This window comes from Mus musculus, chromosome 5 (assembly GCF_000001635.26).
Source record: "Mus musculus strain C57BL/6J chromosome 5, GRCm38.p6 C57BL/6J".
Taxonomy (NCBI): Eukaryota; Metazoa; Chordata; class Mammalia; order Rodentia; family Muridae; genus Mus; species Mus musculus.
The window spans coordinates 128,637,215-128,663,789 of record NC_000071.6 but is presented as its reverse complement, the minus strand read 5'-3'; the positions used below and the strand labels follow the sequence as shown (position 1 = coordinate 128,663,789).

The 26,575-nt window shown below is 48.7% G+C and overlaps 1 long non-coding RNA gene across 1 annotated transcript; it reads left to right on the top strand.

The window, feature by feature from the left end:
- Positions 1-7,034: 7,034 nt before the first annotated feature.
- Positions 7,035-19,650, top strand: Gm33931. Its single transcript, XR_377092.4, has 3 exons — positions 7,035-7,773; positions 8,621-8,731; positions 19,011-19,650. It is a non-coding gene; the product is annotated as a predicted gene, 33931 (long non-coding RNA).
- The last annotated feature ends 6,925 nt before the right edge of the window (positions 19,651-26,575 follow it).

Below are 26,575 nucleotides of genomic sequence, written 5' to 3'. Positions count from 1 at the left end.
TCCTGATGAAATCCTGGCAAAGCAATGAGATCCTGGCAGGGATGGGTTTCCCCCGTTTAAATTCAGACTTAAGAATTAAACACTGGGCCTTGATCAGAAACTTTGTCTTGTGTCCAATCCGTCCCTTCCATCCCCAGCTTTCCTTTCAGGAACCCAGTTCTCTATGGCTGCTGGCGGCTACACATTTACCCTGGCCCAGGCACTTTTTATAGAGTGTATATGTATATGTATATGTATATGTATATGTATATGTATATGTATACTTATATGTATACAAACACACACATGCACACACACACACACACACACACACACACACACACACACACGGCTACATATATTTTGCATCTCTACAGAGAGACACCTGCATGACACAATCTATCTTCAGTTCATAACTTCCACAAGGAGATCAAGAGAGTATGACTCAGGGGCTGTAGAGATAGATGGCTTGGTGATTATATGATCTATATAGGAAGGTCAGTGTTTTTTGACCTTCCTAACGCTGCGACCCTTTAATGTGGTTCCTCATATTGTGGTGACCACCAACCGTAAAATTATTTCCATTACTACTTCATAATTATAAGCCCCCCCCCAAGGGTTCCTGACCCACAGATTGAGAACCACTGCTCTAAGGGCCCATAAGCACCGGCATTTAAATCCCAATACTCATGTTGGACAGCTCAAAGATGCTTAAGACTCCAGCTCCAAGCAATCCGGCGCCCCCTTCTGGCCTCCTTGTGTACTTACACCCATGTGTGCATATACTCACAGATATGCGCACGTATACATAAATAAAATAAAGTAAAATCTCTCATCAAAAAGGAAAGCATGCCTTCCTGGGTTCTTGTAGGAGCTTATCAGAGATCTGTCTGTAAATTAGAGGGAGTGGAGAAACCTACCTAGAGCAGTGGTTCTCAACCTTCCTAACACTGTTGACTCTTTAACACAGTTCTTCATGCTGTGGTGACACACATAAAATTATTTTCACTGCTACTTCATAACTATAATTTTGCTACAGTTGTGAATCTTAATGTAAATATCTGTATTTTCTGATGGTCTTTGGTGACCCCTGTGAAAGGGTCCTTGGATCCTCAAGGGGCTGCGACCTACAGGTTGAGTACCACTGACCTAGATATTCCTCTGGGGAAGCATTTGTGATTGCTGCTAGGGAAAAAGGAGTAAATATAAAATTCAAATTTTCTGAAATAAAAAAAAATTATATTGTACTATTCCAGAGGCTTAAAAAAACCACAGCAGCAGAGTAAACAGGCTGGGGCATGAAAGTGAGACCAGGACACTGGGGCATCCTCCTCAGAAGCCCCAGCAAAACACCTCGTCTGTGGGATCAATCCCCCAGGTGGGCTGCAGAGGACAGTCATTGTGACCATGCAGAGCATGGCAGTTTTGACAGAGACAGAAAGAATAGATGAAAGGGTGGTGAGATGGTGTGTGTGTGTGTGTGTGTATGTGTGTGTGTGTGAAGGCAGCCAGCAGCATGCATGAACCCCTACATTCTGTTTGCCCTTCATCAGTCCATAGATCCCTCTGGTGCCTTTACATTTTTGTTTTTTTGGGTTTTTTTTTTCAAATAGCAGTCAACACATAGCGGTCAGCATGGGGGCACAAACAGCTCTTTGAGGCTCCGCTTTCAGTTCTTTCCGGAAGGTGACTCACAGCACAAACCCCAGGTTGTTTGGTGGCTGCCGTCGTCCTGATTGATTTTTATTGTCAACTTGATACAACCCAGAGTCACCTGTGAAGAGAGAACCCCAGTTGAAGAATTGCCTTCTTCAGACTGGTCTGTGGACATGTCATGGGGGGAGGGCGGGGGGACATTTCTTGATTGGCAATTGATGGAGGAGGGCCCAGCCACTGTGGGCTGGACCACACATAAGCAAGTGGTCCTAGGCTGTATAGAAAAGCTAGCTGAGGTTGGGCAGGAAAGCCAGCCATGTTGGGTCGGAAAGTGAGCCAATAAAAAGCCCTGATTTCCCTCAGAGATGAAATGTGGTGACATAAAAGAAAGAGTGAACAAGCCATCCCTTTCCTCCCTCCAGTTGCTTCTCGTACACACATCCACATATGTCTGTGACTGCCCATGGAGGTCAGAGGGCAATCTTGGGTGTCATTTCTCAGGTTCTGCCCACCTTAGTTTTGTTTATTCTGAGACACGGTTGACCCAGCTCTCCCTCAGATCTCTGGCTCTAAGCTGCCATTGAGAGGCCCTCCCTTTCCAGAGCTTCTGACCAGACCCACAAGCAGGAATCCAGAAGAGAAACCTGTGGCTAGGGAGGCCAGCAGACTCCCCCAGTGTGACTGGTGTCTCTTAAGCAAGCTGTCGGGAGCCCTAAAATGGTCTGCCGTACAAGGTGACTTTCACCCCCACCCCCACACAAATGGCTCCGTTAGCAAGGTATTTTATTCTCTTTGTTAGAAAATCCTCAAGGTGAGTTGTCAAGCTATGGCCTATTCTTGAATTCCATCATTTGAGGGGTTGGGGGTCAAGAGCAGGCTTTAAGTATGCAGGATTGCTGTACTTCAGCTGGTCTGGTTTCTGGAACTTCATCTTGGAAGTCCTGCAATGCTGAGGTTTTGTCTTCTATTGTTCACTGTAATGTTAAGTGTTGGCCTCTAGGATTTGGAGACTGTAGGTAGCCTGAGAGACCCTGTCCCCAGTTAATTCTCATTGGTAAATTAAGATGCCAGGAGCCAATAGTTGGGGAGAAGAGAGCTGCCAAGGGCTAGGGGGTCATAAAAACTGAGGCCATGTGGACTGACCCACTAAAGTTAAAAACAGCCCAAATGGAACACAAAAATTAAATAGTAACCCCGAGTTATCAGTAGAAAAGTGGATTCTAACAACATGGAAGGTAGGCAGGTGCCCAGCTATGGTACTGCCTAAGATATATTTAAAATTATAAGGCTGCGTTGAGTCTTTCATCTGGGAACATAAATGGTGTAAGGTGGGAAGGAACCCCACGCCAGGATTTTAAAAATATTTTATACTCCACCCGCAGACTTTGGTCTCCGCTACAATACAAAGCAATTTCTAGCATAATTGTGGTGCTATGCCCCCCCCCCCCGACACCCAGGCATTTCCCATAAAGTGACCATCATAGTAACAGGAAGCCAGACATCTGTGAGTCAAAGATGAGCAATCTTGCAGAAGCGCAGGGTTCAGGTGAGGGTGTGATGTAAGGTACAGCACATTCTATCCCTGATGAGCTGCTCTGGTTCACTCACAGTCGCTATTGCTCTGGGGTCGCCCCATCTGTATCCCTGGATCCCAGGGAAGCAAAGGGAGGCAAACCGACCTCATCAATTCCCATTTGCCCCAGTCAGGGATGGGCTGATTTGGGCTGCGGGATCGCCAGTTGTTCTTGGCGTGATAACAGGGTACGGTATGGGTGGAGGAATCCCTCCACGCTCCACATCTTAGGCGGCAAGTGATCTTAAAATTAATTCTCCCAGAGATGTACCACACGGTGGGTGTTGTTCAGAGGCTCATGCCAGAAAAGGAAGAAGAAAATAGTGTTTCCAAAGCTGGAGTTTTAAAGGGTTCTGACAGAACAAGGTAGCACCCCACTGTTGCTATTTCTTTCTTTGTATTTAAAAAAAGAGAGAGAAAAAAAATGTTTCTCCTGACTTTAAAAGTAGCTACTGCTTTTTTTTTTTTTTTTTAGAGAGAGAAAAAAAAAAATCAAAGCCCTACCAACCATTTCCTTTTGAACAATGGAGAAGGGGCTCCCCCCAACCTCCATACAGGCACCGGGCTTGTGTGGAATATAGTCTGTGGGCCTTACACAATTCTCAGCAGGTGCAGGCTATTTTTACTGCAGGACACCTAAGCAGGCTTCCTGAGCCGGCAGAGAGGAGAGAGGCCAGCCTCCCACCACTGACCCTAGTTGGTGGCTCCTGGAGGGGACTCAGTCGGTAGCACCTCTGCCTTTGTTCTACAAGAATGCCTGTGGGAGTCCTGTTTCTGAGTCTTCCCCATGTGTGGGGACCCTGCTGTTCAGTCCACAGGCAGACTCGGCACCCAGCAAGGCATTAGGCTTGCCATTCTACATGGAGGGGGAGTTGCCCTTGAAGGTATCTTCCTGCCCACTGCAGGTCTCCAAGGTTGGCAGAGGTGACTTCCCTACTACAGATGAAGGGTCCTTTGATATGTTTGTGTCTGACTGCTCTTCATCTCTTGTCCCTGTCACAAGGACTGTTTTTTTTTTCCTATTCTTTACTTACTAATAAGTGACTATAGTTTTAATGATAGCAGGTCATAGTCAGAGCTGAAGGTGGCTTCAGAGAAGATGCTCAGCACGGCAGCTGTGAAAGATCCCACACTAGCATGCAGGGCACCATCACCCAGAACGCTCTCTGTAAGGATGCAGTCTTCTGTGCAATGAGCTTGCTGGTCCTATCTCTGGAATGGGCTGTGGAGTCTCGCCTGATGTCAGCATCCTGCACAAGTTGCTGACTGTGCCTCGTTGGCAAGTGTGCGAGGTCACAGGTATTTTCCCCGAAGCAAGCAGAGCCAGAAGGGTCAGGGTATCGACCCTGTTGGGTGATACGTCTCGAATGTTCTCAATGATTTTCTAGCCTTTCACCTCAGCACTCTCCATCTGTTCAGCCCAATCAGAGCTTTCAATCACCAACAGTAAAGAACGGAATAGGTCCTCTGGGCTGCAGGGACTCCTTTCCACAAGCTGCATAAAGCAATGATCTAAATGAGGTCCCTGAGCCAGTGCCTCTCTGTTGCTCACAAGCTAGAGGAAGACTGAGCAGTGTGTGTGTGTGTGGGGGGGGGGGGTTGCAAGACAGTCATCAGAGTGATCCCTCCCCCATCAGAGCAGCTTGGGGGGGCATATAGGCAAGGAATCAGGAGGGGTAGACTCTCCAGTGTCTCCCCTCTAATCATGTTAATGCATGTTTGTTGGCATACACAGACACACACACACACATTGAGACATAATCTCTTACTGTCTTAGCTATTATTCTATTGCCATGGAGAGACACCATAACCAAGGCAATTTATAAAAGAAAGTATGTAATTGGGGGCTTGTTTATAGTTTCAGAAGGTTAGTCCGTGGCCATCACAATGGAGGAGTATGGCAGCAGGCATGCAGGCAGGATGCTGGAGCAGTGGCTAAGAGCTCACATCTGATTCATAGGCAGAGAGACAGAGAGAACAAAAGTGGACCTAGCATGTGCTTTTAAAATGTCAAAGAATACCTCCTGTGACACACCTCCTCCTAAAAGACCATACTTGCTCCAACAAGGCCACACCTCCTAATCCTTCCCAAACAGTTCCACTAACTGGGGACCAAACATTCAAATATATGAGCCTTTGGTGACCATTCTCATTCAAACTACCGTATTTACATACATCTACATGCTAACACACACTGATACATGCATACATGCTCACTCATATAGATCTGCACGCTTAGACACTTTCTGATATGTATTTATGCCCACATAAGTATATATAGTGAAATATCCTTACACACAGTGTCTTAGAGTCTGTATTCCTGCACAAACATCATGACTACGAAGCAAGTTGGGGAAGAAAGGGTTTATTCAGCTTGCATTTCCACACTGCTGTTCATCAACAAAGGAAGTCAAGGCAAGGACCCACAAAGGGTAGGAACTTGGAGGCAGGAGTGGATGCAGAAGCCATGGAGTAATGCTACTTACTGGCCTGTTCATCTTGCTTTCTTATAGAACCCAGGAAGGACAACCAGCCCAGGGATGGCTCCACCCACAATCAGCCCTCCCAACCTTGATCACTAACTGAGAAAATGCCTTACAGCTGGATCTCATGGAGGCATTTCCTCAAGGGAGACTCCTATCTCCTTAATAACTCCAGCTTCTGTCAAGTTGACACACAAAACCAGCCAGTACATACATGTACATGAATCCTCACATGTGTGCACACCTGTGTATACAAGTGATCACATTCATACATCTCTCCTTTTACACTCTATGCATACATCTATACACATGCACACAAAAGACACACTGTCATCAACACACAAGTACATGTTCATGCACACACATGAGACCACATAGTCACACACATAATTTCCCCCATCTATTCATGGACATGTGTGTGCATTCCTACACACATGGGCCCATGTGTACACTATCATGTGCACAGACATGACCCACTCTCATTCACACACCCTCACTAACAGGTGCTTGTACATGCACCCATTCGAACTTTGGCCATTCACCCTCGAGGAACATGTTACATGTCTCTGAGTCTGACTTAAGGGTTCTTGCTCCCTACTTTAGCTATTCCAGGGGGAACAGTCTCGACCATCCTCCCTCCAGAACATATTGCATGTCTCTGATGCTTCCTACTTCTTCCATTCCTGGGTGAGTTATAGCCGCAGCGACTTATGGGAATAAAGTTTTGTCCTATAAGATCTGCTTTTTGTTTAGGGTCTGCTTTCCACTGTGGCTCTGCGGGACATGGAGCTGAGATGACCTGATCCTGGTAAGAAGGGAGCTTTGCTCTCCTGCTCTCCTGTGATGGGTTCACCCAGATTTCCAACAGAGACTGAAAGGCAGCCACAAAGAGGACTAAATACTAAAGTTCTCCGCTGACCACCGTTTCCTTATAGCCTCGTCTTCTTCGCCACCCCACCCTCAAATCTCAGAATAATGTTTTTCTCCTGGAGTTTCGATTCCTACGACAGTTTAGGAGGGACACTGCAAGCAGCCACACCATCCTGCACAGCTTCAGCCCCGGCCTCCCCGTGGAATTTCCATGGTGTTTTCGTTCTCTTTATGCTGTGTGAAAGGAGCAGGGCTCTGGGCGCAGATGGTGCCCCTCCAGCGCCGGTAAGTAATTATCGCTGACGCGGTGGCTCTGATAATGTTCTGAGGGCTGCCTTGGGCACTGTTGCTCTGGCTTTTGTTCTGACTAAGTCACTTTCTTTCCTCCTTTGGAAATGACGATGAACAACAATATCTAGGGAGTGGAGGCAGGGGAATACTGACAAGCGAGAAACCTTTAAAACGCCTCTCTAAAGAGGCACTGGGGAGACTAAGGGAGACTCCGCAGCTCTGGGCTGTGCCGGGGCTTCAAGGGAACCAATTTAGCGAACACCAGGATTTCTGTGCTCGGACAGAGGGACCGGCTCTCTGGGATGGGCAAGCCTTCTGAGTCATGAAGGACCTGAGGGCTGCTCTGTCCCATTGGCGAGACCAAAAGCTGACCCTTCAGAGGGAGTGGATGGATGCATGGAGACAGAATTTGCGGGACGTGACATCTCAACTGTTGCTGCTGTGACAGCAGGCACATGATCTGCACAAGATCATGAAGCCCCACCCCTACCCAAGGAGAGACTGACAATTGATGGTCTGGGGGAGAGTCAATTCTCTCTCTCTCTCTCTCTCTCTCTCTCTCTCTCTCTCTCTCTCCAGGGATATGGCCAACAAGAATTTGTCTACCCACACTCCAGTAGGCAGCCCTACACCCATGCACAAACAGCAATAAGTAGATTCAGAGTGTCTTTTAAAAAGCTTTAAAAAGTTTTTTAAAAAGTTGGGAAGAGGTCAGTCGGCCGAGTATAGGAGAGAAGTTGTTGTAAGAGAAGCTGCAAGAAGGATGGAGGAAGAAGAAGCTGCTGGGGAAGAGAGCTGTAAGGGAAAAAGCTCGAAGTAAAGAAGTTACTGCGTGAACCCGCCTTGGTGTCCACGTCGTTCCTGTCTCCGCCGGGTCAGAGACCGCGGAGACCGCGGCACTACCATCCATTTGGCTATCAGGTAAAACTTTTAAAAATATATTTACTTTTATGTATGTGTGTCTGTGTGTACAAGTGCCATGTGTGTGTAGGTGCTCGCAGAGGCCCGGTGCTGAAGTTAGAGGCAGCTCTGAGTTGTCCTACATGGGTGCTGGGGATTGAACACAGGTTCTTTGAACAGCAGCAAACCTCCCTCAATTTCCGAGCCATCTCTTCAGCCAAAAACTTTTGCAATATATTCTTAGCAGATCCAAAAGCTAAGAGTCATCAGATACCATCAGATACCATCTGAGATGGCTCAGGTCTCCTTGCTTCAATCTGTAATCCACTGTTCTATGGAAGATTTTTTTCCTGGGGAGACCAACACACTCAAACATGTCTATTCACCCCAGATTGGGAACCTACAACAGACCAAAGTACGACAGCATCAAAGTTCAACTTGACAAACCAACGAGTTGTATTGGGGTTACTTCTAGGAGTGAGTGAGGGGTTACTTACAGAAGTAAAAACAGTTCTATGACAGCTACATCACCAAAGCCTACCTCAGCGTGAGTGATGACTCAAAAAAGCTGGAAACTTGGAGCATAGTACACACACAGGTTGGAGGCAGCTCAACAGATTAGAGAGTGTCCTTTCCTGATGGCTTGGTTGGTCTGAGCCTCTTCCAAGCACCTCAGCTGATCCAAGTTTCTTCTCATCCAGGTACCTAGTCTTGTCTCAAAAGTAATCTTTGCAGCTTGGCTTATCTGAGAGGCACTCTGAGCAGTCTTTTCTGTTTAGACATTCTTAAGGAAGGAGAAGCCTAGTAAATCTCATTAGTTTCAGGGACTTCCTGAAGCTATTTCAAGTTGTATACTTCCTGTTTTTAGGAGCTTCCCTGAAGAATGAAATGTTTCAATCATGGAGGAAACCACAACCCAGCACCTGCCTACCTGATATTTCTCTCAGAGTGACTGTTCTATAGATACAGCATCACCAAGGTACTGTATAAAAGGAAGCATTTAACTGGGGGCTTGCTTACAGTTCTAGAGGGTTAGTCCATGACCATCATGGTGAAGAATGTGGCAATATACAGGCAGGCATGGTGCTAGAGCTGTAGATGAGAACTTATATCCTATCCTGCAGGCAGGAGGCAGAGAGGCTGGGTCTGGCATGGGCTTTTGAAACCTCAAAACCCACTCCCCAGTGGCAGACCTTCTCCCACAAGGCCACACCCAATAATCCTTCCTAAACAGTTCCACCAAGTTGAGACCAAGCATTGAACCTCTGGGGTTCCCATTCTCATCCAAACCATCACAGTGGAACTGAAAAGGGACTTGATCTATTGCTTTCTTCCATTACTACAGAAACATCGTGACACTGTGGTGACACTGGAACATGGTATTTGGGGTACCCTGAATCTATGTTCCTAGGCCACCACCATTCCGATTCCACTCCAGAATGAGCTATCTCCTATTCTTTTTTGGAGAGAACTATGTGGGGGTTCTGTTTGTGTGTCAGCAATACCTCCATTTGTGCTGGATCAGAAAAAAAATTCCCCGTGGGGTTTTCCCTGCGCTCTTGGGTACTACGCAAGGACCCGCTCGAGTTGCTGTTCCTTCTTCCTCTCTGGCTTCTGATTTTGCCAGGGGCACTGTTAGAGTTACAGCGCTGATAAGGGGGAAACTGGGCCAGGATTTAAATTAATGCTTTTAGACAAATATCCGTTCAATCTCCAATTCTAATGCTAATTACATCTGTGGATCAAAGGCCACTCGCTCAAGTTTGGCTTCTGAAAAACAGGAAGAGATTCACTTTCTTGTTTGATATTTTCATGGGACTTGATGAGGAGGGAGGGGGGAGGGGAAGGGGGAGGGGAATGAGATGTGGGAAGGTGGGCTTCTGCCCCAGTCTCCTGTCGTGAGGGGAGGTGGTAGGCTTTTTGTGTGAGGCTGTGGGGAGGATATTGAAGCTTTGAAGCTCCTATTTTACCCTTCCCTTTTGCTCTGAGGTTTTCTGGGAGAGAATTCCACAAGCCCTGTTGTGATGGGCTCTCACGAGTAGGCATAGCTGATCTCTTCATGAGTATGATGGCTGTTTGCCTCTGAGGATAACACCTTGCTACAGAGACCAAGGTGATGAGGGATGGAGACTGAGGCCTGTGGCAGCAGAAAGTGGCAAAGCAGAGCAGGGAGTGGGCAGTGTGGTCAGGAGAGACAGCTAGGCAATTTCTGAAGCAGAGTGTCATGCTTTGAACATGCTTGGCCCAGAGAGTGGCACTTTTAGGAGGTGTGGCCTTGTTGTGGTGGGTGTTGCCTTGTTGTGGTGGGTGTGGCCTTGTTGAAGTAGGTGTGTCACTGAGGGCGTGGGCTTTAAGACCCTCATCCTAGCTGCCTGGAAGTCAGTATTCTGCTAACAGCCTTCAAATAAAGATGTAGAACTCTCAGCTCCTCCTGCACCATGCCTGCCTGGATGCTGCTATGTTCCCAACTTGATGATAATGGACTGAACCTCTGAACCTGTAAGCCAGCCCCAATTAAATGTGGTCCTTATAAGAGTCACCTTGGTCATAATGTCTGTTCACAGCAGTAAAACCCTGACTAAGACATAGAGCTTAGATTGACCTGAAGGCAGGATAGGAGGAGGATAGGCAGCCTGGAGTTAGAAGAATTCAGAAACAAATACGAAACACGGGCACTTGAGTACCTGCCTCCTCCTCTCTCCAACTTGACTCCACTCAGTTCTACCCATGGGTGTGTCTGCGCAGATGGAGGCTGATGTAAGCTGTGCTTGTGTGTCTGAGTATCAACCCCCTCACCCCAACCTCTGTCCTCCTGGTTTCACCACCAGCCAAAATAATTTCTCTCTGACTCATTCATGCATCTATCCATTGATTAGGGGTTCTCCGTTGCCTCTGTTGCTGTGATAAACACCAACCAAAGCCAACTTGGGACAGAGGTAGGGGGAAAGGTTCATTTCAGTTTACAGCTCATAGTCCCATCACTGAGGGAAGACAGGGCATGAACCCAAGGCAGGAACCTGGAGACAGGAGCTGATGCAGAGACCAGGGAGGGGTGCTGCTTACTGCATTGCTCGCTGTGGCTTGCTTACCCTGCCTTTCTTATAGCATCCAGGACCACATGCTCAAGGATGACGGCACCAACCTAGGGTGGAGCCCTCCTACGTGAATCATCAGTGAAGAAAATGCCTTGCAGACAGGCTCACGGGCCAATCTGATGAAGGCATTTTCTCAATTGAAGTTTCCTCCTCCTCCCAAGTGGTTCTCAAGTTTGTGTCAAGTTGATAAAAACTCATAGTCACAGTGGATAATCACAGAACTGACCTACGAGAAAGCACAGCAGTTGAGCATGCATACCAAGGAACATACAGAACACACAATTACTAATTGAGAGTAAATAGGGTGGAAGGTGTCAGGGCTGGGATTAAGGGGTGTCCATTCATAGGGGACACTAGGTGAAAACTTCCCAGAGGAGGACCCACTGAGACACAGGCTTGGAAGACAAGAATCAGACCCCATGGAAAGATTGAAGGGGAAGGGTATTCTAGGCAAAGGATGAAAAAGGATAAAAGCCTCAGGTGGAATGTTCTAGAAACATATCAAAGAGGCCAGGGCCTGAAGGTGAGTGCAGGAAGCTTGAGGAAGTCCGGAAGACAGGGAGGGTGGGGAGAGGTCACAGTGACCCTGACACCATTGTCCTGCTTCCCCAGTTCCTCTCCAGGTGATGGCTCCCTGCTTCAGCTCTTGTTGCCTGCTCTGAGTATATATCCTGAGATCCAAGAGAGAGGCCTCCCAGCTCTGACCCCAGGCCTGCCTGTTCCTGGCCTTTGGTGAGTGCTGGGCAGTTGTCTGAGATCACGGATCCTTTCCATCAGTCATGTGGAGTTGGATCCTGCTTAAGGTGTTCTCCTGAGCACGGTGTTTCAGGCAGGATCCAAAGTAGACCACTTCCCGCCATCCAGTTCACTGTCTTCCTGCCATGGATGTCCAACTTCATCAAGCAACAATGTCAGCAGCGAGGCTAGAAAAACTTCCCCATTAACACACCTTCAATGCGCATCCTTTCTTTTGGTTCCTGCTAAAATAATTTTTGTCAAAATGCAAGTGAGCGCCCTTCAAGGCCAGGAATAGGGGGTGGACTCATTGGAGGTGGAGTTATACGTGACTGTGAGCTGCCTTGACAAGGGTTTCGGCAAGCCAACTGGGGTCTTCTGCAAGAACAGTACCCATTCTTAGCTGCTGAGTCATTTCTCTAACCCCTGACCACCATCTTTATGTCACAGGTTAGACATACTCAGACATGTCCCTCTTTTTTAAACCTTCTGACCATTGGCTCTATGACTTGAGCTAACCATTGCCAGGAATATGTGCATCTTCCCTTCTTAAGCTTTGACCTCAAACTGAGCATGCTCAGATATGTGTCCATCAAGGGAAAAAAAAAAGTCCTTTCTACGTGAAAGTGTCTAAAATATCCATATTCCTGTAAGGTGCTACTTTGGGGCAACTCCATGTCCAACCTGTCTGTCACAGTCACAGTGGCACATCATCTTCATTCCTTTACCTTCCACTTTGCTTGTGTCAAGGACAGAGGTGACATTAGTTTTCCATTGTCAAAAGAGATCCCTAGTATTGCCTCCTCCTGAAGACTTACCTTTTTATTTTTTGAGACAGGGTCTTACTATATAATTCTGGTTGGCCTGAAACTCGCTTACATAGACTAGACTAGGTTGGCCTGGAACTCACAGAGATCTACTTATCCTGGCTTCCTAAGTGCTAGTATTAAAGGTGTACCACTACACTCAGCTCAGTCTCTAACTTCACCTATGGCCATACACCAGGGATTCTGTCCAGCCATAACCTGCCCTGTGTCCCATAGATCCTGTTCTCTTCAAACCATTGTCCCATGGGCATGGTGCGGTCCAGTCTTACTATGCACAGAGCCTAGCCTCCCTTAGATCTTCAGCCATTCCCCTAGATATACCGCATGCCCACTGTATCCAGGCTCCATCGGTCACATGGACGACATGGCTCTTCCCAGAGATCAGTCCTTACTCAGGAGTCTCGTGATGTCTCATGCGCTCTCTGCCTCAGTTTCTCTGCCTCTTATCTTCCAGCCCTCCTCTTCCTTCACCTTACTCCACATTCCGCTTGCGCATAGAGGTGTCAACCAGGCCTCTCGATGCCTCCCACTCTGACACCTCCCTGTTCTTTATGTGCTGAGTAGGCCTAGATCCTTGCCTCTCACCCTGACTCAAGCTCTGCACTCAGGCCGCATCCGCATATCCACTTTGAGACTGCAATGCCTCCCTAAACTTTACACATTGGCTCTGTTTCCCAATCTTTCTGCCATGTACATGCTGAAAACATCCTGTTGGGTTCTCCTGGGTTTGGGCACAAACTCCAACTCTACTCTACCCACAATCCCTTTCAGCCTGGCCCTGCCAATGCAGCTAGCTTTTACCTCTTACTGCACTGGACTCCCGCCCCATTCCCTAACCCCCCCCCCCTTGAGCTCTAATCAGCTTGGTTCTTTAATATGGCATCCCTCACAAAACAAGGTCATCTTGTCTGCTCTTTCATTTTTCTAGATTTTTGTTTTGTTTTGTTGTTTGTTTGGTAACTCTTCTCAGGGTTCTTTAACTCTTACTTCCTCTGAAAGGCCTTTCCACGGTCATGATATGAACAATATAAAATCCCTCTGTGATGCCCTGTTGCAATACATTTAGCTGCTTCACTGTCCTTTCGGAATAAGTGCATCCATTCTTGGTGAAGAGGCTTATGTGTCCATTGCCTGCCTTGCTATCCAGGAGGCTCTGTTTCCAGTTTTCCTGGGGCCTCTAGTGCAGGTCCCAGCTAGGCTGATAAGCAAGAACGAGCCGTGCCCTTTCCTTGTCTTGCCTGTCTCTCACCTACACTGGCTCTCCGGTGCCTCGGCGTTTTGCAAGAAGTCCCTCAATAACAATAAGCCAACAAATATTTACGGAGCTCTTCTGTCAGGTGCTGCTGGGCACTGGGGGATTAAAAGATGAATCAGTCTTTCGACTGGCCCCCTGGAGGTTCACGGTCTCGTTGGGAAAATAGACACCTAGGCAGAGCAGCACGCTCCTACACGCCCTACCTCCCACCGATGACTGCTCCCATGTGTCACAAGCAGGGGTGATTTGCCCGGCTTGGGGCTCGGGGCTCGGGGTTTCAATGGAAAAGGCTATTAGTGAGTGGAGGGTTCAGGTATTCAGATCTAGGCCAGGTGTGTGGCTGCTGAGTTTCTAACCCCTGGGACGAGCATGCAGGAGGGAGAGGACCTCCGACCAGACTTGTCAGCCTCGTGCCTGCAGGACACACAGGTGGGGTGCTCGGGCAGGCTCCTGTGCATGGGGAACAGGCTGGGACGTACCTAGGAATGAGGTCGAGAGCCAAGCATGGAACCCTGGGGACAAACCCTCTGAAGAGCATTCTTTTCCATCTGAGAATGTATGAAGTTGGATGAGAAAGTGTTCAGATGATCTAAAGACTTCCCTGTGGTTTCCTGTTATGACTTGTAACATGTTAGAGAAGAAAATATTAACTACCCCCGTCGCCTCTGCCAGCTCCAGGAGTGGAGGCTGAGCCCCTTAGGGCTTCTTTTCCTGTGCTGGGTTTTATCTTTTATGTTCCTTTAAGATGTTGGACTGGGGCCCACTGGTTCAGCTCTCTGACTCTTAGACTATCACTCGCTCTTACTCCCCAGAGACTGTGGCCCACCATGCAAACTCATCTCCAATACAAAGCAACCTTTTACCTCAGTGGCCTCCTGTAGCTCCCCCATCTTCTCCTAAGAGGTCTCTCGTAAGCATCTCCCCCACCTTCCACTTCTGTGGTCTTCCATAAGCATCTCACAAACTTCGAACTTGATGTCTCCTGTTAGCATCCCTCAGTTCTGTTTCCCATCTCCTGCTGCTCCTCTCTCTTCCCTCCGGAGACAACATATTGAATTCTTTCAGCCAGCTCTTATGGTCTAGTCTTGTCTTTAAGAACATGTTCTAACTAGGTCTAAACCGGTGTGTGCCAGTGTTCGAATATTATCTTTTAACGTCCCATCAGAAAAACATGCAGACTCTTTCACATGGCCCCATCCCATCACTGGGAAAATTCACCCACCTATCAGAATGTGTGTGAGGAAGCTCTTATCTTGCCAGATTTTCCCTGGAAGAGAGCATGGAAGAAGGGCTTGACAAAAAAAAAAAAATGCCTGGCCCTGAGCTCTTCCGTCCTTACATGCCAATGGCGGTAGAAGACCTCCAATTTGACCCTTTCTGGGCTGTGCCGTTGACTTTGATTATTGTGAAGCCCAGAGGGAAATGTACAGGGAAGACTTAGTGTGTCTTTCAAGACTCTAGAACACTGACCAAAGCCTGACAGACATGGCTTCTGTCACCACCATCACCAGAGCTCCAGTGAGGAGCTGCAGAATTACAGTTCTTGACAAAACCTTTAAGACAAAGAGACACAGTTCATTTGCTCTCACAGATAAGAATCAGGGCCAAGGGGCTGGAGAGATGGCTCAGAGGTTAAGAGCACTGTCTGCTCTTCTAGAGGTCTTGAGTTCAATTCCCAGCTCCAAACCATCTGTAATATCTGATGCCATTTTCTGACATGCACGTATATATACAGATAGAGCACTCATTTACATAAAATAAATAAGTAAATCTTAAAACAACAACAAAAAAATAAGAGCCGAAGAGATGATCCACTCTGGCCTCCAATTTTGTGCACAGTTGAGGCTGGCCTTGAACTCCCGACCCTCCCGACCCTCCCGCCTCCACCTCTAGAGTGTTTGAGGATACAGCATGGGCCACCATGCCCAGCTTGCAAGCTTGTCTTTGACCTTTTCTTAGAGATAAGATTATAACGAGCAAGCCCATTTTGATGTTGTCCCCACTTACAGTTACTGTATGGTTCTCAGGATGCCTTCCAAAAGCCACAAATTGGTTTAAAACACACCCCAAACCTGTGCTCAGAGGTACCCGGGCCTCAGCTCCATCTTTTTTTACCCCCTTCAGAAGGAAGCCATTTGGTTATTCATGATCCAAACAGCTTCTGCCTGGCCTCGGTATTGACAGAGAGGTGGTCATGTGACTCACTTAGAGCCTGTGAGCTGCCAGCAGACTTTCTGCTCTTGGTCCTGTTGTTATTGTTGTCTATTTTGTTTTGTTTTGACAGGTAACTGTAACTCTGGCTGACCTGGAAATCAATCCTGATGTAGACCAGGCTGGCCTTGAACTCAGAGATCTACCTAGCCCTGCTTCCCAGGTGCTGGTATTAAAGGTGCCAAGCCTGGCAAAACTCAGTGCTCTTCTGTCATGTGGGTCCTGGGGATCAAACACAGGCTGTCAGGCTTAGAGCTAAGCGCCTTCACCTTCACAAGGTACCTCTTGCCAGTTCTTTTGGCTGTCTGTTGTTGCTGCTGTTTTTGATTGCCGTTGTTATTGGATCCCATCCAAGCCTTGCCTATACGAAACACACACTCCATCCCTGCACCGCACCCCAGCCCTAGGCTTATACCTATCCTGCCAGCTTGGGTGAGGGATCTTGGAGCAGGAGTTTCAGGAATCTGTGTTCCTGAATCCCGAGAGGCCAATGATGCTAAGAATAGAGCTGAGGTGTGGACAGAAGCCAGGACACTGTAGCATCCTTTGAGCTCTGGCACGGGCTACCCGCTTTTGCAACAAGGCTCACCTGCACGGCACTGCCTTTGCGGCTAAGCAGGTATAAAGAGGAGATAGCTCCAACAATTTACCTCTCTGCTCCTTCACTTTATTTGTGATCTGATGGAGCTCGGTTCCTCCAGAGAGGCTCTGACCTGCTCTGATCCGAGTTCTCCTTTGTAAGTATCTGAGTGTGCAGCACACGTGGTGTACAAACCCTTTCACCTTTTGCACCCCTGTGGGGGTACACACCTAATGCCGGCTCTCACTGCACGCAGTAACTGCCGCTCCTGGACTGTAAAGGTTCACCCGAGGGCGGCCATTCAATCCATTCCACCCTTCAGGTTCCTAATGGCAGAAAGAGGCCAGGAGCTAACTTAAAGGTCACACACCTCTGCAGTAGCAGAGTCAGGTGCACAGAGCACCAACTGATGCCCAGAGTTCAGTGAGATCTGGTAGTGCTGACAGGTGGGCGTGGCGTCTGGCTCACAAGTACGTGCTTTCTAGTGGACTCTCGGAGACATTTACCAACTAAGCAGCCGGTGGAGCCATCAGCTGTCCAGCTGTCTATCCAAATGTGCTGGTCAGACTGGTGGACCCAGCGCCCCTGCTATGACTCATGACTGTGTTAACTGTGGCTTATGACACTCATTTCTTCATCTGTAGGTTAGAGGTCCAACCGAGATGGTTCTGGGTTATGATCATGGCTTTCCTTGGTAGTGCAAAGGAAATTGGTTCCTTTGGCTTCTAGAGAGGTCTGCAACATCTTATATCCTGGCCTCTTCTTCCCTTATGGCCAGAACACTTCCTGATGGCTTTTCTCTGACCATCTGCTGTCTTGGCTCCTTCATCCTCTTTGTCTGCCTTTTCTCAAGGGCATCTAGGATTATAGCAGGCTCACCCAGGTCAGTGGCTTGCCATCTTATTAACCCCACAGCCCGAGTTCCCCTCTCCCATGTCAGCTGACATCCACGGACTCCGTGAATCAGGTTGTTGACAGCTGTTGGGTTCTTAGCCCGCTATGGAAGGTTCTGGTACATCAAAAGCTCTTCTTGAGAGGCAGTGTGTGAGCATTGTGGAACTTGCATCACAGTTTAACATTCAAAAGCCCAAAGTGTGTTAAGAGGCTCCCTCTCTCTCACTCTGGTAGAATTCCTTAGGCTAATAGGGTTTACAGAGGGTTTTAGACTTGAGAGTCACCTCGGCAGGCATGAGAGTGAAGCGTTACTCAGTAAGGAAACCTTTTATAAAGACAGACAAGCGATGCCATGCCCGCCTCCCGACTCCCTTCGCTTTGGGGTTTTCCATAGGAAGCCCCTCCCCCTTGGGCTAGTCTTCTAAACCCACCCTTTAACCTGGCAGGTGCAGGAGCCTCCACCTCCAGAGATGAGGTCATCTCCCAAGTTGTCAATCACTGTCATTTCTCCCAACTCCCCGGCCCGAGGCGCTGAGCCATTAGCCTTTCCCAGGGTCTCCTCTGCCAGTTCCGGGCCTCTGCTCTCCTGCTCCTGGATACAATTTCATAGCCTTTGATGTTTGAATCTCTCCTCAGATCAGGGAGCATGCCTGGGGCTCTGCCCAGGGGATGCTGGACTGAGACATTGGCTGGTAAGAATGGTCTGGGGAATCAGGGGATAGACAGAAGGCAAGGGTGAGCATGCTAGTGATGAGGGGGTGCAGCAAAGCCATTGACCTCCACTTTATGGTGACCTGAGGTTACCATGGAGACCAGATGGAGAACCTGGGACCATTTCACCTGGATATTCAGGAATACCTGTTGAGTAAGGAGGGTGTCTTACTAGTCCTTAGCCTGGCATCCTCCTCCTAGCCTGTGTTTCTCACCAATCAGCTATATAGATTTCTTTTTGCCCTACCTGTTGTCTACCCACATACTTTTCCATCCCTCCATCCACTGACAACTTAGGAGGATGGCTTGGCCTTCTACCCGGATGAACCCTGTCAACTAGCATCCTCTGACTTCATGTCTATCCATAACTCAAGAGCATCTTCTTCCTTGGAAGTAGAGTTCAGTGTAGTCAGTGGAAATAAGATGCATTCATCCTAGCTTATGGCGGGCCCGAAATCCAGTCTGGCTGGTATTCCTCCAAGAAACAGAGGAGAAACAAAAACCGTGGAAAGAGCCACGAGGAGGGTAAGGCATAGTTGGAGTGGCACGTCTTCAAGGTGAGGATTCCTCCAGCAGTGGGGCAGCTGATGGAACTGGGAGCAGGGATGAGCAGGCATGGGAGGAGCCAGCTGCTCTTGTGCCAACTGTGAACTCCTGTCCTCAGCCCCTAAGCATCTGCCTTCTGCTATGTAAGCACCCAGTTTGGAGTCTGAGTTAATTATTCCCACATCTCCATGACCAGACACTCAACAGAGACAAGTTCTGGGAGAGTTTATTTCAGCTCCTGGTTTTGGTCAGTCTCTTGGTTCATCATGTGGGGGAAGTTATGGTAAAATCGTGGTGCCAGGAACACATAGCTCACACCACAAAAGGCCAGGAGACAGAGAGGGACCAGAATCAGGAGGTTGTATAACCTGCACAGTCATTAATGTCTCTTCTTCTCCATCCAGGCTCTTCATGAAGCTTCTACAACCTCCTGAAACAGCACCATCAGGTGAAGAACAAAGGCTGAGACACATCAACCTGTAGCCAGTAGCATTTCACATTCAAGCCATGGCAGGATCCTCTGGTACAGCAGCTGTAGGAAGCCTGTACCTTCTTCATCTGTATCTAGCCATAATCCAGGAGACTAAGGCAGCCAGGAGATGACTCCCAACAACCATGGCCTGGTACATTCAATCTTTTCACAGCTGTCCCTTTACATAGGGACAGGCTTGGGGTCTTCCCACCACCTGAGCCATCCAACCACAAGATGATGAGTCAGACTGCATCTTCCCATTCTTCTGGTGACTCAAGGGTCACTCTAAGTATTATCTTCTCTCCTACCCTCAAGACCAAGCACGTGAGAATCCTGGGTATGGATGATTCTGTTCTCAGAATATGGCCATCAATAGTTTGATGGTGGAGGTTGGAGAGATGGCTCTGTGGTTAAGAGCACTGACTGCTCTTCAGAGGTCCTGAGTTCAATTCCCAGCAAACACATAGTGGCTCCCAACCATCTGTAATGGGATCTGGTGCCCTCTTCGGGGGTGTCTGAAGAAATCAAGTGTACTCATCTACATTAAATAAATAAACAAATGTTTAACAACAGCAACAAAAAATAGTGTGAGGCTTAGACAGTGAGTTCTCTATGTGTTTTCATTTCTAAATCTAGAGACCTATGATTAGTGCCTAGCTGAGTCTGGGAACACAGTGGTCTAGGGATATGCAGAAATGCTACACACACTCATTTGTTTGAATACTTGGCCCATAGGGAGTGGCACTATTAAGAGGTGTGACCTTGTTGGAGGAAGTGTGTCACTATGGAGGTGGGCTTTGAGGTCTCCTGTGCTCAAGCTACACCCAGTGAGACACACAGTCTCCTTCTGCTACCTGCAGATCTAAATGTAGGACTCTCAGCTTCCTTCTCCAGCACCATGTCTGCCTGCACGCTGCCATGCTTCCTGCCATGCTGATAATGGACTGAACCTCTGAACCTACAAGCCAGTCCCAGTGAAATGTTTCCCTTTATAAGACTTGCCCTGGTCATGGTGTCCCTTCACAGCAATAAAACCCAAACTAAGACAGTCATGTCTGCAGTCAGGAGGCAGATAAAGATGGATGTGGATGCTCAGTCTAGTACTCCAACCCTTAGGTGCCAGCCATATTCAGGGTGACTTTCCCACCTCAAGGAACCTAATCTTGAAGCTCCCTCACAGGCATGCCCATGTCTCCATAGCAATTCTAAACGCCATCAAGCTGAGACGCCAGACTGACCACCATAGCTCTCTCAGATGGAGGGAAACACAGCTTCCCCTTGGCAGCGTCCCTGGATCCGGGTATGGTTATCCTCAGCTGCCCGTCAAATCCTCAGCTCTGGGCCCACAGGCTCTATTGTCTCCTTTGATTCTTCACACATCCGCCCTGCCTGCTGCAGCTTATGCCACCTGCCCCTTGTGTGTGTGTGTGTGTGTGTGTGTGTGTGTGTGTGTGTATCCAGGGCTGGCACTCCCTAAACAACCTGAACATTTCCTGGCTTCTTGGCTGTGTTCCCAGCTGCTCCATTTCTGGAATAAGCTTGTATTCAGTGTCCCTTCACACCCACCCTGGACCTGCCTCTTTCCAGTGGACCTTCCCTGGGAGTGACCATCCAACCTTTTATAGGCTCAGCCCAACTCCTGCATATCACCCAGTCTCTTTTGCTGCTCGGTTGATGCAGTGCATGTGTGCATGTGCATGTGTGCGTGTGCGTGTGTGTGTGTGTGTGTGTGTGTGTGTGTGTGTATGTGCGCGCGTGCGTGTGTTTATGCACACATGCACACATGTGCGAACCCGCGCACATTGAGCTTAAACCTAGGCCCTCTCATGGACCAGGACTTTCTACCAATGAGCTATACCCCTAGCCTTTTGTTAAATTGCCCAAGCTCAACATGAACTTGTAATCCTCTTGCCTGATCCACCCTCCCCCAGCCTCCAAGTAGCTGGGATGACAGGCCTGAGCCACCAGGCTAGGCAAACACTGCCACATCCATCCTAGGCCAACCTTCTTGAGTCTCATTGGTTTGGCCACAGGGGTCTTCTGCCAGTCTGTGTGTTTTTTGGCTTGGCTCTGCTTCTAGCCCATCTCAACACTTCCCAGGGCAGATGGCACCCAAACACCAGCCATGTCCCATTTACCTGCTTATAAGCTTTGGTAGCGCCCATCTCACTCACTGAGAACTTCCAGTGGTCAGCAAGCCTCAGTTGGTGGGCTGCTGTCCTTTTCTCTCTGTTTCAGTCTGTTCTAGCCATATTGACCTCGCTTTGGTTGACCACGCCAGGCAGTCTCTACCCCAGGACCTTTGCACATTCTGCCTGTCTGGAGCACAACTCAGTCCATTACTCCAGACCTTCCTAGTGACTACTTTCTATGAGATCCTATTTATAAACATAACACCTGACACCCACACTGATCTGTTTCCTTTTCTTTGACAGTTTGAGCCCAGGTCACTACGCTCTCATTCGTGGCTACACCCTCCCAAGGACGAAAGCTTCTTGCTAGCACAGTCTTTTGCTGCCTGCCCCCTGGTCCAGCACTACCCTACACAGTAGTCGGCATCTTGTAGCAGCCCTTGTGGTGTCCTCTCCAGGCAACTCTTGCTTCCTTTCTTCCTTCCTCTTTAATAAAGACTTTACTCCCATGTCCTCTTCCTCTGAGGAGTCCTCAGAGCTCCAACCCTTCCAGTCTTCCCCCAGACTGTGTTAGGAATCCCTTTTGTTAACCCACAATCCTTTGCTCAGATCCTGCTCTCCTCGCCTGTCCCTGCAATGGGTCTGAGCAGACTCCCGACTGTGCCCAGGTTATAGGTCACACTGAAGGAAGCTGGAAGCTGGCCAGGAAGCGGACGCCTTGGGGTATAAAGATGCTCGCTACCAAAACCTGAGTTTGATCCCGGAGATCTACAGGCTGGAAGAGAAGAAGTTGTCCTCAGACCTCCTGATGCTAAAATCCCTTCCCCGGGGGAGATGTCTTCCTCCTCCCTAAGGCCTCAAAGACAAACCTAAGGATGAGGCCACCAACCAAGTTCATTAGGCGAAGACGGAGAACACAAGTGATAGGTTACTTAAGGAAGTAACCAAAAATAACCAATGTGGAACATCTTTGCAGAGATAAAAGCTTTCCCCTAGCCACAAAGATACAACCCTCCTCTAGTCTTTCCCCGACTATCTCCCCAGCCCCTCCTCCAAGGCTGTAAGTACTAGGGCAGAATTGCTTACAGGCTCCCTGTTTGGGAGGGGCGGCTGGATACTCAAGTGAGGGTCCCATAACCCTCCCCACTCCCTCCTTCCAAGAGGGAGCGTCAACAGTTAAGAGATGACCTTTTGTGAACTCCTGCGGCTAGGAGGATAGTCCTGTGTAACAACTATATACACACTGTCTCACGCGTGCGCGCGCGCGCGCGCACACACACACACAGAGAGAGAGAGAGAGAGAGAGAGAGAGAACAAATATAAAAATGAATAAAAGCATTTTTATTCATATCCCCTCCCTAGGGGATACAGATGGAAGAGACACTTGGCAAGTGTCCTATGACCTTATCTGTGTCCCATAGGTCAGAAGGTCTTGAAGCTTCTTCATCTCCCATGGCTGGGTTGTCAAGTCATACAGCAGTCTCGTGCTCCTGTTTCAGTGGGCCTGGGAACCCAGCCTCCTTGTCTGCAATGATCTGGCTGCTCCAGACAGAAAGAAAAAGTATCCCCGATGGGCAAGGTGGGCAGGGATGTTTGCAAAGGGCTTCAGACCCACAAGAGGCCTGGAAGCTGGTGAGGTGACAGCTGGTCAGTGTGACAGCACTTGGCATTAAAGTAAACTATAAATGGTGACCGTCACAAGGCTCATGCTACATGCATCCTATGTTGGTGTTTACACCACTTGGGGTTTTGATTGGTTGGTTGGTTAGTTTGGTTTGGTTTTGGTTTTGGTTTTTTTGGATGCATTGCATACAAGCCAGAGACCGGAAGTAGAAACTTTGGTTTTCTTGAAGGTTTGGAGTTGCCTGCCTGTGTCTAAGGCCACCAGTTCCCGAAGCCCAGTTCCTATGAGCAGGATCGGCCAGCCTGGGCTCTTGGGAAGTGCAATGTGTTAGTGGTCTTGTCAGGGCTGCAGGCAATGCCATGCCTTAGCCGCTTCTGAGGCTGAGGCAGCAGAGTCACAAGTTTAAGGCCCATGTAGACTACAGACTGGCCAATGTGGGGAATTTAGGGACAGCTTGCCTTAAAATTAATAGTAAAAGGAAGGGCTGTGTAGATAATTCAATGGATTGAGCAATTACTGTGTCATTGTGAGGACTGGAGTTCACATCTCTCAAAACCCACCTATAATTCTAGCACTAGGAAGTCAGAGACAGGGAATCCCAAGGCAAGCTGGGTCAGGGCCAGCTGTAGTCAGCATGAGACCTTGCCACAATAAATAAAGTGAGGAGTGATTAAAGAAAATGATCAAAGTCATCTTTGGGTCACCACGTGTACATGTACTCACATACATGTGAACATGCACACATGTGGAAAACAGTGAAAGAGGGCTGGGCATGTAGCTCAGAGACAGAGTGTTTGCCTAGCATGTGTGAAGTTCTGAGTTCAAATCCCATCCCCCTCCCCAATACTCTCTCCCTCTCCCCCACCCCCTCTACTGGCTGAGTTTGTGTGTTAACTTGACACAAGTTAGAGTCATCAGAGAGGAAGGAAAACTTGAGGAAGGCGTCTCCATGAGATCCAGCTGTAAGGCATTTTCTTAATTAGTGATCAATGTAGAAGGATCCAGACCATGGTAGGTGGTGCTATCCCTGGGTTGGTGGTCCTGAGTTCTAGAAGAAAGCAGGCTGAGCAAGCCAGGGGAAGCAAGCCAGTAACCAGCACCCTCCATGGCCTCTGCATCGGCTCCTACCTCCAGGATCCTGCCCCAACTTCCTCCAATGACGGACTATGATCGGAAGTGTAAGCTGAATAAACCTTTCCTGTCTATTTTGCTTTTTGGGTCCTGGTGTTTCATTGAAGCAATAAAACCCAAACCTAAGCCACACACACACACACACACTGCTATGACTTGGTGCCATTTCAGCCCACGGATGGGACATCAGTCACTTCGGGTCACATATGGGCAGGATTTGATGAAGCACACATTCTATCAAACATCAGATTTTTGTTGTTGTTAATGATGGTTAGAATAACAATACAAAGTGAAGGAGCCTAGTCTCAAGTCATGGCCTGGATAGTTGAGAAGGGGCCTAACATGGGGATCAGGAGACCCAGGGAGTCTTGAGGTGGCACAGAACGAGGCCTGGAACAAGGTAAAACTTTGCTGAATGCTCGTCTCCTGAAACCGCAACATACCAAGTAGATGAAATGCCTGTCATATCAAAGCTTGTGGAAGTGTGGAAGCAGCTGTCCCAAGAATCAGGGCATGCAGCAGGTGTATTCAAAAACACCTTATGGTCCCCCATGGTGGGTCTCCTCCAGGCTCCTGACACTTCCTGTGGCCTCGTTCATTGCCTGCGAAGCTAGGTTTGCCACATTCTCGGAAGCCAGCTATTTCTAGCCAGCTTCATTCTTAAAATGTTCCTTCTGCCCTCTTCTTTCTCAACACCTCCTCTCATTATGCATGATTCTGCTTCTTGCTTACTGAGGTCGCATTTCATTGCAGAAGCTAAAACACCGAAGGCAGAAGGTAAGACTGGGAGACGTGAGTCCAAGGCTTACGGGAACTTCCGGTCTCTGGAGTGCTGACTGCCACAGGCTATGGCAGCATCTACCCGCATCCTGTGATTCCTGCTTTGTGTTTGGACAGCTGTCTGCCTAACCCCTGACACGCAGGTCAAAGCTCCCAGCTCCTGACCTTGACCATCCAGGGAAGAGGGGAAGCAAGCTTCCAGTTGATAGAAAGTCTCTCCAGGAAGTGGGTCAAGATGAAGAAGCCGCTGCCCCCTGCAGACTCATTGTGGCAAGAATAACTTCAAGGAGCTTGGCGTATTGTGTGTGTGTGTGTGTGTGTGTGTGTGTGTGTGTGTTGGGAGGGGCACGACGCACGAGCACTGTTCATTATAGCACCTGAACCATGCTTTCAGGAGGCTGCAGATGAAACACTTGTTAGTCCACACAATAAATGAAGCTGTGAGCCAACCTGGACCACTCTAAGACTTCAAATGGGACCATGTGTGTGTGTGTGTGTGTGTGTGTGTGTGTGTGTGTGTGTATTTTCCACACATCATCTAGTGCTTTTGCAGAGACACCATGCTGTGCTGGGTCACAGTCGATAGCAGCAGAGCTCAGATCCATTAGAGAGCTACTGAAGAACCAAACCAGACCAAATTAGAATCCTTGTCTGCTAGAATAGCCAGCTTTCTACAAACGTGGCTTTGAAAGCGACTTGCCCCCCTCAGAAATGAGATGCCTGTCTTCCTCAGACCCTATTTCCTAGGCTAGCCCCCACTGCAGAGAGAACCAAGCAAGATGGCAGTGAACCCACAAGGTATCCCCAGGAGTACCCAGGGCCTTCCCAAAAGTCATCCCTCTATAGAAACGATTTCTGGGTTGGGGTGGAAGCCAGAGGTGGCCGGCAGGAGTGAGGAGCCCTGGAGTCACCCCTCTACACTCCTCCTTGACTGACTTCTGCTTCCTTCCTTCCTTCTCTGTGGGTGTGATGGCCTCAGGGGCGGGGGTGGGGTGGGGGTGGGGTGGAGGCAGGGAGGGTGAAACATTCACCAGGCAGAGTTGGAAAAGAGAGGCGGAGGACTGAACTACTGGTGTAGCAGAGGCACAAGCTGGGTGGACCATGGCCTGCGTGTGAGAGCAGAAACTCAGTAACGGTACCTGTCAGTCCCCTGCATTATATCCCTGGAGCAAGTCTGCCCTATCCACCTCACAGATGGAAGAGTAAGCCAGGCTTGGGGGGGGGGGGGCGCGGCCACAAACCGTTTGAGGTGTCACCCGTCTAAACCGCAGGACATGATGTGCTGGTGACTTGCAGCAGAGCTGAGTCACCTGTGCAGCTGAGACTCTTGTTTGTTTTAATTCACCCTCCCAGGGCTTGGGAGCATCCTCGTCTTAATTCACAGTAAAGCCCGGACAGTGCTAGAGCTCTCTAGCCATCTCACAATGTATTTTGGAGCTAGCTCAAAACGTACAAACTAAAACAGGTCTCCAGGGAGCTGGAGAGCTCCCAGCACCTACGTGGAAGCGCGCAACCTTCTGTAACTCCAGTTTCTAAGGATCTGGCACGCCCTCTTCTGGCCTCCATGAGAACTACATGCACGTGGAGCACAGACATACACATAAGCGGAACACACTCATGCCCAGAAAATAAAAATAGACGAAATTTAAAAAGCTAGCTTCAGGACACTGCTGTGGGACCCTCCGTGAGCCAGTCCCATTCTTCCCTTCCGAGACAGCTGCTGAGCGCCCAAAGCCCCACCACCACCACGTGACTTTTTTTTTCCTTTTGGGGGACTCATTGGACGCAGATGTGCTGATGAGAGGCCAGCTGTCTTTGATTAAGGCAGAG